General features: G+C 40.1%; 1 non-coding gene and 1 pseudogene across 1 annotated transcript; both read right to left on the bottom strand.

Moving 5' to 3' along the window:
- Positions 1–5,544: 5,544 nt before the first annotated feature.
- On the bottom strand, positions 5,545–5,651 carry LOC112813039 (U6 spliceosomal RNA). Its single transcript, XR_003205425.1, has one exon. It is a non-coding gene; the product is annotated as a U6 spliceosomal RNA (small nuclear RNA).
- Positions 5,652–11,252: 5,601 nt separating this feature from the next.
- On the bottom strand, positions 11,253–11,353 carry LOC112813046 (U6 spliceosomal RNA; annotated as a pseudogene).
- Between the last annotated feature and the right edge of the window lie 5,219 nt (positions 11,354–16,572).

The raw sequence follows: 16,572 nt of genomic DNA, 5'->3' as shown, positions 1-16,572 counted from the left end.
TCAGAGATGACTTCTGTGTCTGTAATGTCCCTCCCTCTTGTGGGTCACCATGTCAGAGGTCTGGTTCTCAGCTGTGTCTCTGTGCCTCCTACTCTTCTTGATGTGGTCTTCTCTTTTTGTCTTTAGCTATGGAAGATCTGTTCTGCCAGCCTTCAGGTCATTTTCAGAGTGAGTTGCATTATATGCATTTATAGCTTTGTTTTGTCTGTGGGAAGAGGTGAGCTCAGAATCCTCCTACTCTCCCATCTTTCTGGGATCCTCCTATTAATACCTATTTCTTTCATTGATTCATGGAAATCTGCAGCTTTTACTAAGGTTTTGGTTAACTTCTTACAGTTTTTCATTATTTTATATTTCTTCATTTAAAAAACATTTAAATATATTTCACGGTAATTTAAAGGCACTTAAGACCATCTCATTGGATCCTTTACACCCCTTCCTTCCTTCCTCCAATTATTCATTTATTTAACATTAATTGAGTTAATATGCCGGTTTTATACTAGACGTGAGGACAGAGAAATAAATAAAACCTAGACCCAATTTCTCAAGATTCCTTCAACATCTTCAGTATGTTACTAATCTAGAACAAAGAGTTTCATGACATGGAACAGAGTTTTAAAGAATGTGTAAAGCTGTGCCAGAAAAGTCTTTGACTTAAATAACTTAATTTCTTTTTTAGTGGATATGATAATTTTGGTCAAGAGAACCTACCCATTGTTCCTCAAGCTTCTGTAAGGCCAGCCCTGCTACCTTCTATAAAATACATTAGAGTAATATTTACTGACTCATGAGCCGGGTAGTTGTGAGAAACCTCACAATATTTATTGTCAGGTCTCATTCAGAAGAGAAATTGTTACTGGAAGTAGTACTTTTGGGAAATGGTTTTTGTCAGGCTGAGTTATTTGTTCTATAACATCTTGTGCTAAACCTGAAAGTAATAGACAAGTATTCAAAGTGAATCTGAATATTTTTTTTCTTTTATCAATATTAATGGCATTACTTCCTATGGACATTTGAAAACATTTAACTTTTTATCATAAATAATGGAAATATAGATTTATTTGTATAATTTAAAAAATTAAATAAATGTTTGTTACTAAATATTAAAAGAAGAAAGTGAAAGTGGTTGTTTTAATTAGGGACTTCTTTGTTCACCATAAGTGGTTGTCCAAAGCTTGGACTTTGAATTTCTATTTCATATGTTTCTTAAAAATATGAAGAATGAAACTATGTATTCTTTTCAAAGAACATTTAAAAAGCATGATGTTCCTTGTTTGGGGAAAAAAGCATTGTTAGTGAAAAGCAAATAATTTGTATGATAATTTTGCCTAAACTTCTGTTAATTGAATGCCATTCTAAAATTTATTAGAGAGGGACACCTGGGTGGCTCAGTCAGATGAGCGGCTGCCTTCAGCTCAGGTCATGATCCCAGCCAGGGTCCTGGGATCGAGTCCCAACATTGGGCTCCTTGCTCAGCGGGGAGCCTGCTTCTCCCTCTCTCTCCCTCTGCTTGCGCTCTCTGTGTCAAATAAATAAAATCTTAAAAAAAATAAAATAAAATTTATTAGAGAAACTTTAACTTGAAAAAAATTAGTTTTAAGTCATGAAGGACTATATTAATAGGAAATGTTATACCTCACAATAACAATTTAAAGGAATTTTAGGGCTAAAATTATTATAAAGTGATTTCATAGACTTAGTTTGCTTAAATGAGCAAGGCTGTGAATGAGAAAATATGAATAATAAATGTTCTCCTTCAAAGAGAGGAAGAATGGGAAGATAGAAGAGATCCCTCATTTTCAGTTTTTTTGTTCACCATTTGGTGTGCAGTCCTCCAGGGGATAGGACCAGTAGTCCCATTATTTGTAAGTATATTAATATAAAAATCTGAGAAATTAAGAAAAACACTGAAATGTTAAAACTGAATTTAAAAAATTCATATACGCCCATGATTAAATAGTGTATTAGTTATCTATTGCTACACAATATTACCACAAAGTTAGAGGCTTAACACAGGACACATTTATTATTTCACACTTTCTGTGGGTCAGGAGTCTGGGCATGGCTTAGCTAAATGCTCTGCTTTAGGGACTCACAGAGGTTCAATCAAGGTGTCAGTCAAGGTTGTGCTTGCATCTGCTCCCAAGCTTTGTGGTTATTGGCAGTTTTTCATTCCTTGCAGGCTGCTGGACTGAGGGTCTCCGTTTCTTGCTGGCTGTTAGCCAGAGGCTGCCCTCAGTTCTTTGTCAAGTGGCTCTCTCCGTAAGTGGTTCACAGCCTGCAGCTGGCTTCTTTAGAGCTAGCAAGGGAGAAATTCTCCTTCTAAGACTGCCATCAGTCATACATATATAACCATATATATGTAATCATGTGCATCCTGCCATCTTTGCCATACACTACTGGCTAGAAGCAAGTCATGATTCCTTCCACTTTCAGGAGGGGAGCACACAGGAACATGAACACCAGGAGGTAGGGATCATGGGAACCACCCTAGAGTCTATCTGCCTCAATATGTATATTTTTCTAACTGTATCCAGTGAAATGGCCTAAAAGCAATGTTACCCCAGTAATGAACACCCCTAAGTGCCCAGGTTGTGGTCTCTGAAAACTATTCCCCACTAAAGTACAACTGGACCTTTTGGAGAAATAGCTTATTCCAAGGCTAGAACAGGGAAAATACAAGAAAAGCCAGGGATATTTTTTTGTGCTATAAATAAATAAAGTTCTTAAAGATTACTGGGGTTATGTTCCACTGGCTATTGTCATGACATTTAGAGCATTATAAAGACTAACAGTGGCAATGAGTTCAAACAGATGGACTCTGAAAATTCACTGTTTGAGGAAGCTGTTGAATTAACTACTTACTATGAAAATTCATAATTATAATGGTAAAAAAATTAAGCATTTTATCCTGCCTTTCCGGTAGAATTTGTATTTCATGTAACCAAATATCCCCCCAGATGAAGGAATGCTCTACTTCACAGGTGAATGCTAATTAGTAAATGCAGAAGAGATGATAGATTTTGAAAAACATCACAATCTTGAATGAAATTACCATGATAATTATAATGATCATAACACCATATCTACAGGTGTTAAAATGGTTAATGGGAACTGGATTTTTTAAAAAAGATTTTATTTTTAATTAATCTTTATACCCAAATAGGACTTGAACTCACATACCTTACATCAAGAGTCACATGCTCTACCAACTGAACCAGCCAAGCACCCTCGAACTGGATATTTTTAAAATGCAAAACGAACAATGGTCACTTCCTAGTTTCAGGGCAAAAATATAACTGTAAAATGGAGTGATTAGGCAATCATCACCTTAATCCAGTGGTCAGTCTCAACATCATTAATGGATTAACCATATATTCCGTGTTTTCTGATGTGATTCACCCTGAATGCCCATCACCTATAAAGAATTCTAGCCAAAAATGTTTAGTAAAAATGTTACAGCAAATACAGGGATAAAAGGACAAACTAAGGGACACCTGCGTGGCTTAGTCATTAAGCGTCTGCCTTTGGCTCGGGTCATGATCCCAGGGTCCTGGGATCGAGCCCCTCATCGGGCTCCCTGTTCTGTGAGAAGCCTGCTTCTCCCTCTCCCACTCCCCCTGCTTGTGTTCCCTCTCTCGCTATGTCTCTCTCTCTCTGTCAAGTAAATAAATAAAATCTTAAAAAAAAAAAAAAGGACAAACTAAATAGCACCAGAGGTAGAAACTAAATGAACCAAAAGGTGGCATATTCTTCAAAGCAACTGTAGAACCGTCTCTTTAATAGTCAACATCATAACAAAAGGGACCTAATAATCAGATGCCATGGGTGGTCCTCGAATAGATCCTGTTATGGACCAAACAACTGTTAAGGGCATTTTTGTGTCATTTGGGAAATTTTTAATGTAGTCTAGATATTTGATGAAATGGACATAAGGAGTTTGTAGACTTAAAAAAGCAGGTTATAGGGCACCTGGGTGGCTCAGTTGGTTAAGCGACTGCCTTCGGCTCAGGTTATAATCCTGGAGTCCCTGGATCGAGTCCCGCATCGGGCTCCCTGCTCAGCAGGGAGTCTGCTTCTCCCTCTGACCCTCCCCCCTCTCATGTGCTCTCTCTCTCTCATTCTCTCTCTCTCAAATAAATAAATAAAATCTTTTTAAAAAAGCAGGTTATAAAACAGCATGTGATTCAACTGTGATTCATTTTTGTAAGAAGTACACACAGATGCACAGATACATATAATGGTAAAGGAAAAGATCTGGAAGTACAGGTACCAAGGTGTTAACAATGGTGGATCTCTTGGGGGGGCAGGAATGTTTATGAGTTTCTTATTGTTGTTGTAATGAATTACCACAAATTTAGTGCCCTAAAACGACACAAATTTATTCTCTTACAGTTTTGGAGGTCAGAAATATGAAGAGGCTTTTGGGACTAAAATCAAGGTGTCTGCAGGGTTGGTTCCTTTTGAAAGTTCTAGGAGAGAATCCATTGCTTGTGTCTTCCAGTTTCTTGAGGCTGAGGCTGCCTGCATTCCTTGACTCTCGTTACAACACTCCAATACATGCTCTTATTGTCACATCACTTGCTCTGTCTTCTGACCCTCCTGGCTCCCTTTCCTAAGGACCCTTGTGATTACATTGGGCCCACTTGGACAATCCAGGCTATCTACCCATTTCAAGATCCTTCACTAGTCACATCTGCAAAGTCCCTTTTGCCATGTAAGGTAACATTCACAGGTTCCAGGAAATCAGATCGTGGACATCTTTGAGGGGAGCCATTATTCTGTCTACCATAGAATGTTATGTTTTTTTCTTTATTTTTGTTTATATACTTTGTATTTTTATATAATGTGGATGTATTACTTAAAATATATTAGTTAAAAATAGAAAAATGTTATAGTTTAATATCAGGTGATATGAAATGTGGTTATTTATAAACTTTAATTTGGCTCCGTGTGAAGTTTGAGCTTCACATTCAGTTATTTTCTCACTTTGTATTTATACCAAATCAGAAAATTCACATTCACAAACATCGCCAGAAATGGCAGCAAGTGTTTGGTAACTGGGTCAGAAACTTTTGTATGTTGGATTGAACAAGAATCCATAAATTGAGAAGTAATTTCTTCCATCCATAAATTGAGAAGTAATTTCTTCCATCGAGTGTTGCCTCCAGACGCTAAGTGGATGAAATATCAAACTCAAATTCTGCAAGGATGAATGTTTCACCTTAGGAGACTATCACTAGGGGCAGTACCGTCCGAGAGTATGCTTTGAAAACATGTGGGGTTACTATGGTTGTTGCAGTGATTGACGGGAACCCCCTGGCTGGGGATTAGTTAGTTGGGCAGAAGCCAAGAATGTCATATGTCCTTCAATGCATGTGACTTTCTTACAAGGATGAATTTTCCTACATCTTATGTAATTTCAAACATCCCCCTAGGCATTCATGTGTATGAAAAACTTAGTTGTAATCATCTGAACCTAAACCTGACCTCATTTTGCATGTAAACTCAATGTACTTTTTTCTCTCTCTAAAATTTATTTTTAAAAATATGGGATGCTTTTTACAAATTTGCATGTCATTCTAGTGCAGGGGCCATGCTTATCTTCTCTGTATAATTCCAATTTTAGTATATTGCTGCTGAAGTGAGCATAACTCAAAGTATTTTTTGCATGGTTTTAATACCCTGGAATTTTCCAGGAACGGAACTACTGTGTAAATTGAAAGGAGCGTGTGTTGTTTTGTTTGGAACTTTCCCAAGAATGGCTTAATGTTTTAGAAAATCATGCCAGTGACATCAATGCCATTTATGGGCTGTGCTAGATATCTTCCATTTGCCCTTCCAGATTCACTCCATCCTCTCTACCTGCTCTGTGTCATAGGAGGGGGCAGTATCAATAGGTTTCTTTGCCCTTCAGCTTCTGGATAGGTTCACTCAATGAAAAGCATGGGCAGGAAATCTGGAAGTTGAAAGGAGAGTGAGGTGTGCCACTTGAAATGACCATCAGGAAGTGAGTGTCGTCTGATCCATGGAAACACTAAAATAGGAAGTGACAACAGTATTCCAGTAGAAAATGGTAACGCTGTATATACGTGATTGAGTCCAAGCTGTCAGAATGCACAAGTAAAGTGCATGAGGCGATATTTTAAACTCCCATGGTACTTGCTTCTACCGATTTACTTCTCCCCTAACCTACATTTATGACTTCCCAGAGAGTTCTCTATGACTGATTAACAGAGAAAAAGCACAGGCCTGGTTTACACATGGTTTGCTGGCACCAGCTTAAAAATGGATGTATTCTAGCCCCTGAAAGATGGTGGTGAAGCAAAATATTCCTGGGAGCAAAACTTTGGGCAGGACCTCTTATTGCCTGCTTCATGTGGAAGGATAGATAGTCTGCTTTCTCTCTGGGCATGCTATTGTTGGAAGATGCTGTCACAGCCCAGAGCCACACAGCTTGTTATTTCATAGGCCTGGAACGTAAAATCCAGACCACTCTACTTGAGTCCTTTCCCAGGGCTTTGTTTGTAGGGAGCTGCCTTGAGGGATGAGGTGATATCTCCTTCTCAACAAATTAGAGGCTTGCTCTAGAAGATGTGAATTCCCCCAAGGCCAGTATTACTCAGCTGCAATGCAAAATATATACACAGTGTGTCCACTGGGCCCCTCGGCATGGCCCCTGTGGGACTTGGGGAGTGGGGAACCCATACAAATATGCTGATGATGCTCAGACTGCTTACCATGCTGCTGGCATCCAGTAAATGGAAACAGCCTACTTCATTAGCTTGTAAGTAGGAGAAAAATCTCAAACCCCAATGAATATTTATTAGACACTTTGCAATTAGTTTTATAAGCCTTTTCGATAGGTATGTGACTTGTACCTGATTTTGCATTGAGGGGTGCAACTCAGAATTGTTCCTCTGTAGTTTGGGTCCCTTAGGGAAAATTTTTGCCACTTTTATGTTTGAATGACTTATTTTTTGTTTTGTTCAGGCATACTCCACTGACAGAGGTGTCACTGCACATCTGCTGGAAAAAACAGGTAAGTTTCAATGACTTCATGAAATTATTTGAAAAGTTTCGTGGCAACAGTACTAAGGACTAGAGGTAAATGGGTTGCCAATATAATAAATCAGAAATTCAGATATTACCAGTTTTTGCTGTTCACACTGTAGGATGGATAACATTCCATGGTAATATTCCAATTGTTTATAGTTCCATTTTGCCCTTTTCCTTTCCATAGTAAGTTTTAATCTTCTGAGATCTGTCTTTATTTCTTTTGGTTCTAAATAATGGAATTTCAGCATTTGGTCTGGGAAACCACAGGCTGTCCTAACTGCCGGTGTAAGAAATCCCAGCAACAGAATAAGATGATTTTCTGGTTTCTTAATATGTCCTTGAAAATGTTATTACTAACAAAGGGGTCTTGTAAGACATCTGGAACTCAAAACTTCTGGCTTGTTCTGTGAACATAACTTTGGCCTTAATAAGCCTGTAATTCTTTTTGTTTGTATTACTTAATAATGTGTTTCCCTGGTAATGATATTTAAATTGCCATCCCCATGTCCTAAATGCTATGAATACCTATGAGTTTTCTTTAATAGCTAAGGAAAATTTATGTGCACACACAAACTTGTATGCAAATGTTTATAGCAGCTTTATTCATCAGAAACTACCAGATGTCCTTCAACATGTGAATGGGTAACAAACTGGCACATGCATACAGTGGAGTACTTAGTCAGTGATAAGAAGGAAAGATCTACTATTCACTTGACACGAATGAATCTTTTTTCTTAGTGGTACAATATATATAATACAAACATGGATGAATTGTAAATGCATTTTGCCAAGTGAAGGAAGCCAGATTCTAAGACCCCGAAGTATTGTATAGTGCCATTCATAAGGCATTGTGCAAAAGGCAAAACTATAGGGAAATGTATTAGTTTCCCACTGCTGCTATAAAAAGTTACCACAAACTTGGTTGCTTACAACCACACAAATTTAGTCTCTTACAGTTCTGGAGGCCAGAAGTAAAAAATCGGTTTCACTAGGCTAAAGTCAAGGGGCTGTAGGACTGGTTCCTTCTGGAGGCTCCAAGGGAAGATTCATTTCCATAACTTTTCTGGCTTCTGGAGACTGTCTGTATTACATAGCTTGTGACTCCTTCCTCACATCACTCCAACCTCTTGCTTCCATCCTCATGTCTCCTACTACCTCCTTTGACTGTCTTGCTGCTCTCCTTTAAGGACCTTTGTAATTACATTTAGGACTCACCTGGATAATCCAGGATAATCTCCCCATGGCGAAATTCTTAATCACATCTGCAAAGTCTCTTTTACCATGTGATGTAACATTCACAGGTTGGAGGGATTAGGACTTGCATATTTTTTCAGGTTGTTATTCAGTCTACCACAGGATGGAAAGCAGAGCAGTGGTTGCCAGGGATTGTGGGAGAGGGAAAGGTTGAGTATATAATGGGCTGTACAAGGGTGGGGTAGATATATATGACTCTACAGTTGTTAAAAACCCATAGAATGGGGGCACCTGGGTGGCTCAGTGGTTGGGCATCTTCCTTCGGCTCGAGTCATGGTCCCGGGGTGCTGGAGTCGAGCCCTGCATGGGGCTCCCTGCTCAGCGGGAAGCCTGCTTCTCCCTCTTCCACTCCCCCTGTTTGTGCTCCCTCTCTTGCTGTGTCTCTCTGTCAAATAAATAAATAAAATCTTAAAAAAAAAAAACAACATAGAATGTTACACCACCAAGAATGAACTTTACTGTTTGCAAATTTTGAAAAATCCATCTGATTGTCAGTGATTCTGGGATGGAATGCAGCATGTGACAAAAGAATCTAATGATATTAAAACTGTATGGTATAACTTTGTTGAAAAGGGTAGGGGGGAATGTTAAATAACTTTGAAAAACTGTTTTTAAGTTTATGGACACGGAGAATAGATTGGTGGTTGCCAGAGGAGAGGGGTGAGGTGTGGGCAAAATGGATGAAGGGAGTCAAAAGGTGCAAAATTCCGGGCGCCTGGGTGGCTCAGTTGGTTAAAGCGTCTGCCTTCGGCTCAGGTCATGATCTCGGGGCCCTGAGATCCGGCCCTGTGTCGGGCTCCCTGGTCAACGGGGAGCCTACTTCTCCTTTCCCTCTGCCATTCCCCCACTTGTGCTCTCTCTCTCTCTTTTAAATAAATACAATCTTAAATAAAAAGGTGCAAACTTCCAGTTATAAAATAAATAAGTCATGGGCATGTAACGTACAGCATGGTGACTATAGTTAATAATACTATATTGCATATTTGAATGTTCCTAAGAGAGGAAGTCTTTAAAGTTCTCATTACAAGAAATGTGTAATGTGTGTATGGTAGCAGATGTTAACTGGACTTAATGGGGTGATCGTTTTGCAGTATATACAAATATTGAATCATTATGTTGTATACCTGTAACTAATAAAATGTATGTCATTATACTTCAATTTAAAAAAAGAAAAACTGGTGTTTTGACTACATATTATAAAGCTAACAATAAAAAGAACTGTACATAAATGTACTCTAGTTGGTAGATACATACAGAAATATAGATATGTACATATAGGGTAGTATACTTAGATATATTTTCTGGCTCTGGCTTCTGAAATGTTCTAGAAGCAGTGCTACCCCAGCAGCAATGAGCACACCTAGCACCCAGATCTTTGTTCCTAAATATCATTTTCCAATAAATGGAACCAGTGCTCCTTAAGGAAATGGCTGCTTCTAGGCTTAGGGCAGGGAAGATATGAGTACAGAACATCACTAGGACCAGAAGAAGAGGACAATAGGAGCCTGCACCTGGCCTCTCCAGACCCCTGTGATGAATCATATACTGTGATGTATATTCTGACTTTTGTGCTGTTGCTATCGCATGTCCTTTCCCTATAAGAAACTGTACATTTGTAAGCCATGTCATTTTGGGTCCTGTGAGTCTTCTTTAGGATTTGAACCCTGCTTACATGCCACTGTTAGTACAGCTATATATTCAGTTTTTGTAAATGCTACATGACACTAGGAAAAAAAAAACCAGTATATTATCTAGTATTCAATACATGTTTCTTTCCAGGAAGCTATTAAATAACACTTATTAATCATATTATTAAGTGATATTCTATCTTTCTTCATATTTTGGCTTTATAAATTCCAGTGTCATTTTTTAAATGTCAAATTGTACTAATGTAAGGATTTTCATCTTTGATTTCTCTTCATTTGCATTTCTTTTATATATTTCCCTGTCCTTTACATTAATCTTTTTGTTTCATTCTGTTTCATTTAAATAACATAAAATAGAATTTTTTAATCCAATTTGGGAATCCTAATTTTTATTTATTTTTATCTTTTTTTTAAGATTTTATTTTTAAGTAATCTCTACAACCCATGTGGGGCTTGAACTTACAACCCTGAGATCAAGAGTCACATGCTCTACCAACTGAGCCAGCCAGGCACCCCTGTGAATCTTGTTTTCTTTTTGAATCTTAATTTTTAATAGGGGGATCGATTCCAATATATTTATTATGATGACTAATACTTTTTTTATTATTCATGTCATATTTTTTATGCTATCTTTTTTAAAAAAAGATTTATTTATTTGAGAGAAAAAGAGAGTGTGAGCAGAAGGGGCAGAGAGAACCCCAAACAGACTCCATGCTGAGCGCAAAGTCAACTCGGAGCTCGATCTCATGACCCTGAGATCACCACCTGAGCCAAAACCAAGAGTCGGATGCTTAACTGGCTGTGCCACCCAGGCATCCCTTTTTATTCTATCTTTAATGTTTCCTTATTTTTAAAATTTGTTTTATGATTTTTTAATCTGTTTTTCCCTTTTGAGTGTTTGCTTTTATCTTCATTTCTTTGGAAGCCATATATACTCCTTTTGGTACTGGTAAGTGTGACCTTTCTGTTTTTCAAAAGCATTCTGTGGGTAATGTATACAGTATGTATATGTGTATGTATTATTTTAATTCCAGTGTAGTTAACATAGTGTTATATTAGTTTCAGGTGTACAAAATAGTGATTCAATTCTGTACATTACTGAGTACTCATCAAGATAAGCGTACTCTTAATCCCCTTCACCTATTTTACCCATCTCCCTACCCACCTCCCCTCTAGTAACCATCAGTGTGTTCTCTGTAGTTAAAAGGCTGTTTTTTTGCCTTGTCTCTTTTTTCTCCTTGTTCATTTGTTTCGTTTCTTAAGTTTTACACATGAGTGAAATCTATGGTATGTAAAAATATGGAACGCTTCACGAATCTGTGTGTCATCCTTGCACAGGGACCATGCTAATCTCTGTATCATTCCAATTTCAGTATTTGTAACTGCCAAAGCAAGTAGAATGTACACAGTATTTTAATAGCAAGAAAGCTGTCAACAACTGTTAGGATCATGTCAAAAGGACTTAGGAGCCAACCTAAAGAAGTTTCCCCTAGTCACAGTTGGGATAATTTGAGCATCAATAAGAATAATTGCAGTGGATTGAAACACATGGAATATGTTTGAATCATGAGTTTATAATACTATCAAACAAACTTATTTTTCACCTTTAAAAAAAAAAAACTTGAAGTATTAACTTCCAAAATGGTGGGGTGAGGTCGGAAGACACTTTCCCTAGTGAAACAACCATTTAACTGGTGAAAATTATTTTAAAAACCCAACCATTTAAAGTCTCTGGGATTGTCCTAAGAACATGCAGCAAATAGAGAAACATTTATCCAAGAAAATCTACTGGTAAACCTTAGTAAGAGTAATGAACTTGTTACTTAAATGGGAGTCTGTGATATTTGAGCCACAAACTGCTTCCCACTTCCCAGCTCAGTCTGATGGAATCTCTACTTTTGTAAGATGCAGCCAAAGAGATGGGACTCCATTTCCTCCCAGTTCCCAGTCTAGGGCTATGGTTTCACGCCAGGAAGGGCAGGCCATCAGCATCTCTCATCACCCCAACTCTGTGTTGCAGAAGCCATATCCAGGCAGGTTCAAGGCAGAGGATTGGCGGTCCCATCCCTGTCCAGCCTCCACTGTGGGACAGAAGTTCTCCTGCACGTGCAGCAGGCTGTACTACTGGGACCCGATCACTACCGCTCCAGCTTGCTCACAGGGCAGAGGTTCCATATCCTGAGGAGCAGGACAAGGCTGGGGGCCGCTATCCCCAGAAGAGAGACTCTCTCCTTCTTCCAGAGGGACTGGGCTGCGATGACCTGAGCCCGGAGCTGCGTGTGCCCACGTGGAAGGAGCCTGTCTGCTACAGCCTGGGATGGAAGAGAGCTGAGGCAGCTGGAGAGCAAAGGCGTCCTGACCAAATCGATGGAGTTCTTGAATCCAGTCAACAACCTGAAGGCCGGCACCACGGCTTTACTGGAATGCCGTGAGCTTCAGATGAGAGAATTCATGGAAAGCACCAAGGAGCGTGCAGAACACAAGGGCAGCCCTCAATAAATGATGAGTTTCCTCCTGTCTTAAGGACTGCAGGGGTTTCTGTGGTGAAAAGTTGGCGTTAAAAACTGTGGCCCAGCTGTGCCGGTGTGTAGGGAGGTAATTTTCCCCGAGGTGGGGTGAGTTCTTTCAGTCTGCAGATAGAGATGTTCCTCGAGCTCAGGAAAACCTTTTCCCAGAAGATCTTGCACGACTGCATCTCTTGGCTAGCAACAGCGAGCACCTGTCCGTCTCGGCGTTGGTCGTCAGATCTCCGTGTCTGCCGTCTCTCTCCTCCACCTGTGAAGGCTGAGTCCCCGGGGGCGTGGACGCGGGTGACCGTATTCAGCTCCACAGCGGTTGCCCCCCTGCTCTTCCCGCAACCTTCCTGGGCCACGTGAGGCCCCGCGAAGGACTCTGAGCCACTGGCTGCCCCCAGCCCGGCGGCGCGGGCAATGGGTTCCTGCCCCTTCCCGGCCCCACCGTCCTTCTAGCGCAGCTGCGTGCGTGTGAGGCGTGGCTTCTCGGCCACCGGCTGGGAGCAAAGTCAGCGGGCGGAGCCGCCGCGCTGCCCACGGAGCCCGGGAACCCCTGCTGCTCCGCGCAGAGACCTGGCCCGGGAGCTGGTTGGAAATGCAGAGTCTCGGGCCGTCCTGGCCCCCGCCGCAGCAGAAGAGCAGGTTCACGGCACACACACACACACACACACACACACACACACACACACACACACCCTGCCCCGGGAGTGGGTGGGTGGGGGCGGGGGGCGTTGTGTGCCCGTTAAGTTCCAGAAGCTCTGCTCCAGAGCCCAGGTTACGGCTCTGTAACCCTTTTATTCCGAATCCAGCGGTTCTGGCTACGCGCGGGGTCACTCTACAGCGAAGACCGTCCCAGACTCCTCACCAGACCGCATCATGGCATGCTCTGACTCGACTTCTGACTTCGTTTTCTTTTCTTTTCAAGATTCTGTGTATTTATTTGTCAGAGAGAGAGAGAGAGCGCGCGAGAGAGAGCATGAGCGGGGGAGGGGCAGAGGGAGAAGCCGGCTCCCCGCTGAGCAGGGAGCCTGACTCGGGGCTCGATCCCAGGACCCCGGGATCATGATCTGAGCTAAAGGCAGTCGCTTAACCGACTGAGCCACCCAGGCTTCCCCTGACTTCATTTTCATGTGAATTTGCCCTCAACGTAGTGTCATTACCGTAAAGTGGGGACTCCGCTGCCGGCCACTGGAGTCTTACACGCACAATTCACACTTTACCGAAACCTTAATTTCACTCAGATTCCTGCTGTGTCCTCGGCTTCCTTCACCTTTGAGAGAATTACGAAACGTTCCACATTTCTGCCAGCTGCTCCTTCCTGTTCTCAATCTGGGGTGTTTGTTTCTGTTTGCTTTATGTCTGTGTGCAAAAATAAGCAAAAAACATTTGTGGTTCATGTAAACATAGAGCACAATTCAAATTTGTTCCATATGAGATTCTCTGATGAGGAATTCTTACGTTCTGTAATTGGTGAGGATATTTTTGCTTTTAAACTGTAATGTTGAATTATCACTTCTTTTGGCATATTTATTTAATGTATTTTGGGGTGAAAAGTTATTATGTCATTAAAAAGGAGTCTTTGTTCAAAATGTGACAGATTTTTCAAGAGCTGTTTTAGCAAATGTTGCTAACTGAAAGATCATTCTGTAAGGTAGTTATGTTCTTGGCAAAAATTAAAAAGTATGAGCACATCAAAAGTTAGCCAAGAAATGGGGATTTGGGAATTCTCTTCTTCTGCTGGAAGGAATATATATTCGTATAGTCATTTTGGAGAGTAATATTGAAAATGTGCCATATCCAGCAATTTTACTTCTTTATACTCCAAGAGAGACTGTTATAAATGTGGGCAAAGAGGCATTTACCAGGATATACTAATGTTTCTTAAAGTATATTGGTGTGTGGCCCAGTTGTCTATGTATCACCTGGGCTCCTGGTTAAACTGTAGATCCCTTAGCTCTATCCCATACCAACTAAAGATTATGGTCAACTAATCTTCGACAAAGCAGGAAAGAATGTCCAATGGAAAAAAGAAAGTCTCTTCAACAAATGGTGTTGGGAAAATTGGACAGCCACATGCAGAAGAATGAAACTGGACCATTTCCTTACACCACACACAAAGATAGACTCAAAATGGTTGAAAGACCTAAATGTGAGACAGGAGTCCATCAAAATCCTAAAAGAGAACACGGGCAGCAACCTCTTCGACCTCAGCCACAGCAACTTCTTGCTAGACACATCGCCAAAGGCAAGGGAAGCAAGGGCAAAAATGAACTATTGGGATTTCATCAAGATAAAAAGCTTTTGCACAGCAAAAAAAAACAGTCCACAAAACCAAAAGACAACCGACAGAATGGGGGAAGATATTTGCAAATGACATATCAGATAAAGGGCTAGTATCCAAAGTCTATAAAGAACTTATCAAACTCAACACCCAAAGAACAAATAATCCAATCAAGAAATGGGCAGAAGACACAAACACATTTTTGCAAAGAAGACATCCAAATGGCCAACAGACACATGAAAAAGTGCTCAACATTGCTCAGCATCAGGGAAATCCAAATCAAAACCTCAATGAGATACCACCTAACACTAGTCAGAATGGCTAAAATTAACAAGTCAGGAAACAACATATGTTGGCGGGGTTGCAGAGAAAGGGGAACCCTCCTACACTGTTGGTGGGAATACAAGCTGGTGCAGCCACCCTGGAAAACAGTATGGAGGTTCCTCAAAAAGTTGAAAATAGAGCTACCCTACAACCCAGCAATTTCACTACTGGGTATTTACCCCAAAGATACAAATGTAGGGATCTGAAGGGGTACGTGCACCCAGATGTTTATAGCAGCAATGTCCCTAATAGCCAAACTATGGAAAGAGGCAAGATGTCCATCGACAGATGAATGGATAAAGAAGAGGTGGTATATATACACAATGGAATATTATGCAGTCATCAAAAGGAATGAAATCTTGCCATTTGCAACAATGTGGATGGAACTGGAGGGTATTATGCTGAGTGAAATAAGTCAATCAGAGAAAGACATGTATCACATGATGTCACTGATATGAAGAATTCTTAATCTCGGGAAACAAACTGAGTGTTGCTGGAGTGGTGGGGGGTGGGAGGGATGGGGTGGCTGGGTGATAGACATTGGGGAGGGTATGTGCTATGGTGAGCGCTGTGAATTGTGTAAGACTGATGAATCACAGACCTGTACCTCTGAAACAAATAATACATTATATGTTAAAAAAAAGAAGAAGATAGTAGGAAGGGTAAAATGATGGGGGGGAAATCGGAGGGGGAGACGAACCATGGGAGACTTTGGACTCTGAGAAACAAACTGAGGGTTCTAGAGGGGAGGGGGTGGGGGGATGGGTTAGCCTGGTGATGGGTATTAAAGAGGGCACGTATTGAATGGAGCACTGGGTGTTATACGCAAACAATGAATCATGGAACACTACATCAAAAACTAATGATGTAATGTATGGTGATTAATAACATAATAAAATTTAAAAAAAAGGAAGTAAAAAAGAGTAGCTAGTAACCAGGGACATAGGTAAATCTCTGACTATCCATAGTTATTTTCTAGAATTTAGTCAAGTTCTCTTAAAGTTTACAGTGGAAAATCACCAGTTCTTTTTGGTGAAAACTAATCACCATTTCTTTCATACCCACATTAATAATTTTCCTGTGTATGTTTTAATTTTAATCAATCTTACTAATATTTACATTAAATGCATATTTTAAGTGTAAAAAAATTAAAACTTCTAGGAAGTGAGAGCCAGCAAGCTGCATCTTTAGCAAGATATTCCCTTGCAAATTTGAAAACCATTGCTGTTTTCTTAATCATAAGTGGTCTAGTTTTATTTATTTCATTTTTTAATTATGCTAATTCTTTTGAAAATAAGTGTTGTTATATGGTCCACAGAAAAGTGAGAAGGGAGGCAATTGAATATCTGTAATGCTTGCCCCACTCCAAAGATTATGTGAAATGTGAAGGTGATTTTTTCTTTGTATGTTTATTTTTGTTTGTTTTTTAAACTTGCTATGGAAAATTTCAGATATATACACAATGAGAATAATGCATCAAACCCCAATGTGCCCA

The sequence above is a fragment of the Callorhinus ursinus genome, unplaced genomic scaffold, assembly GCF_003265705.2.
Source record: "Callorhinus ursinus isolate GAN/ISIS: 27379988/994484 unplaced genomic scaffold, GSC_fseal_2.0 scaffold16, whole genome shotgun sequence".
Taxonomy (NCBI): Eukaryota; Metazoa; Chordata; class Mammalia; order Carnivora; family Otariidae; genus Callorhinus; species Callorhinus ursinus.
Note: the sequence above shows the minus strand (reverse complement) of the source record. Positions and strands in the feature narration are given on the sequence as shown.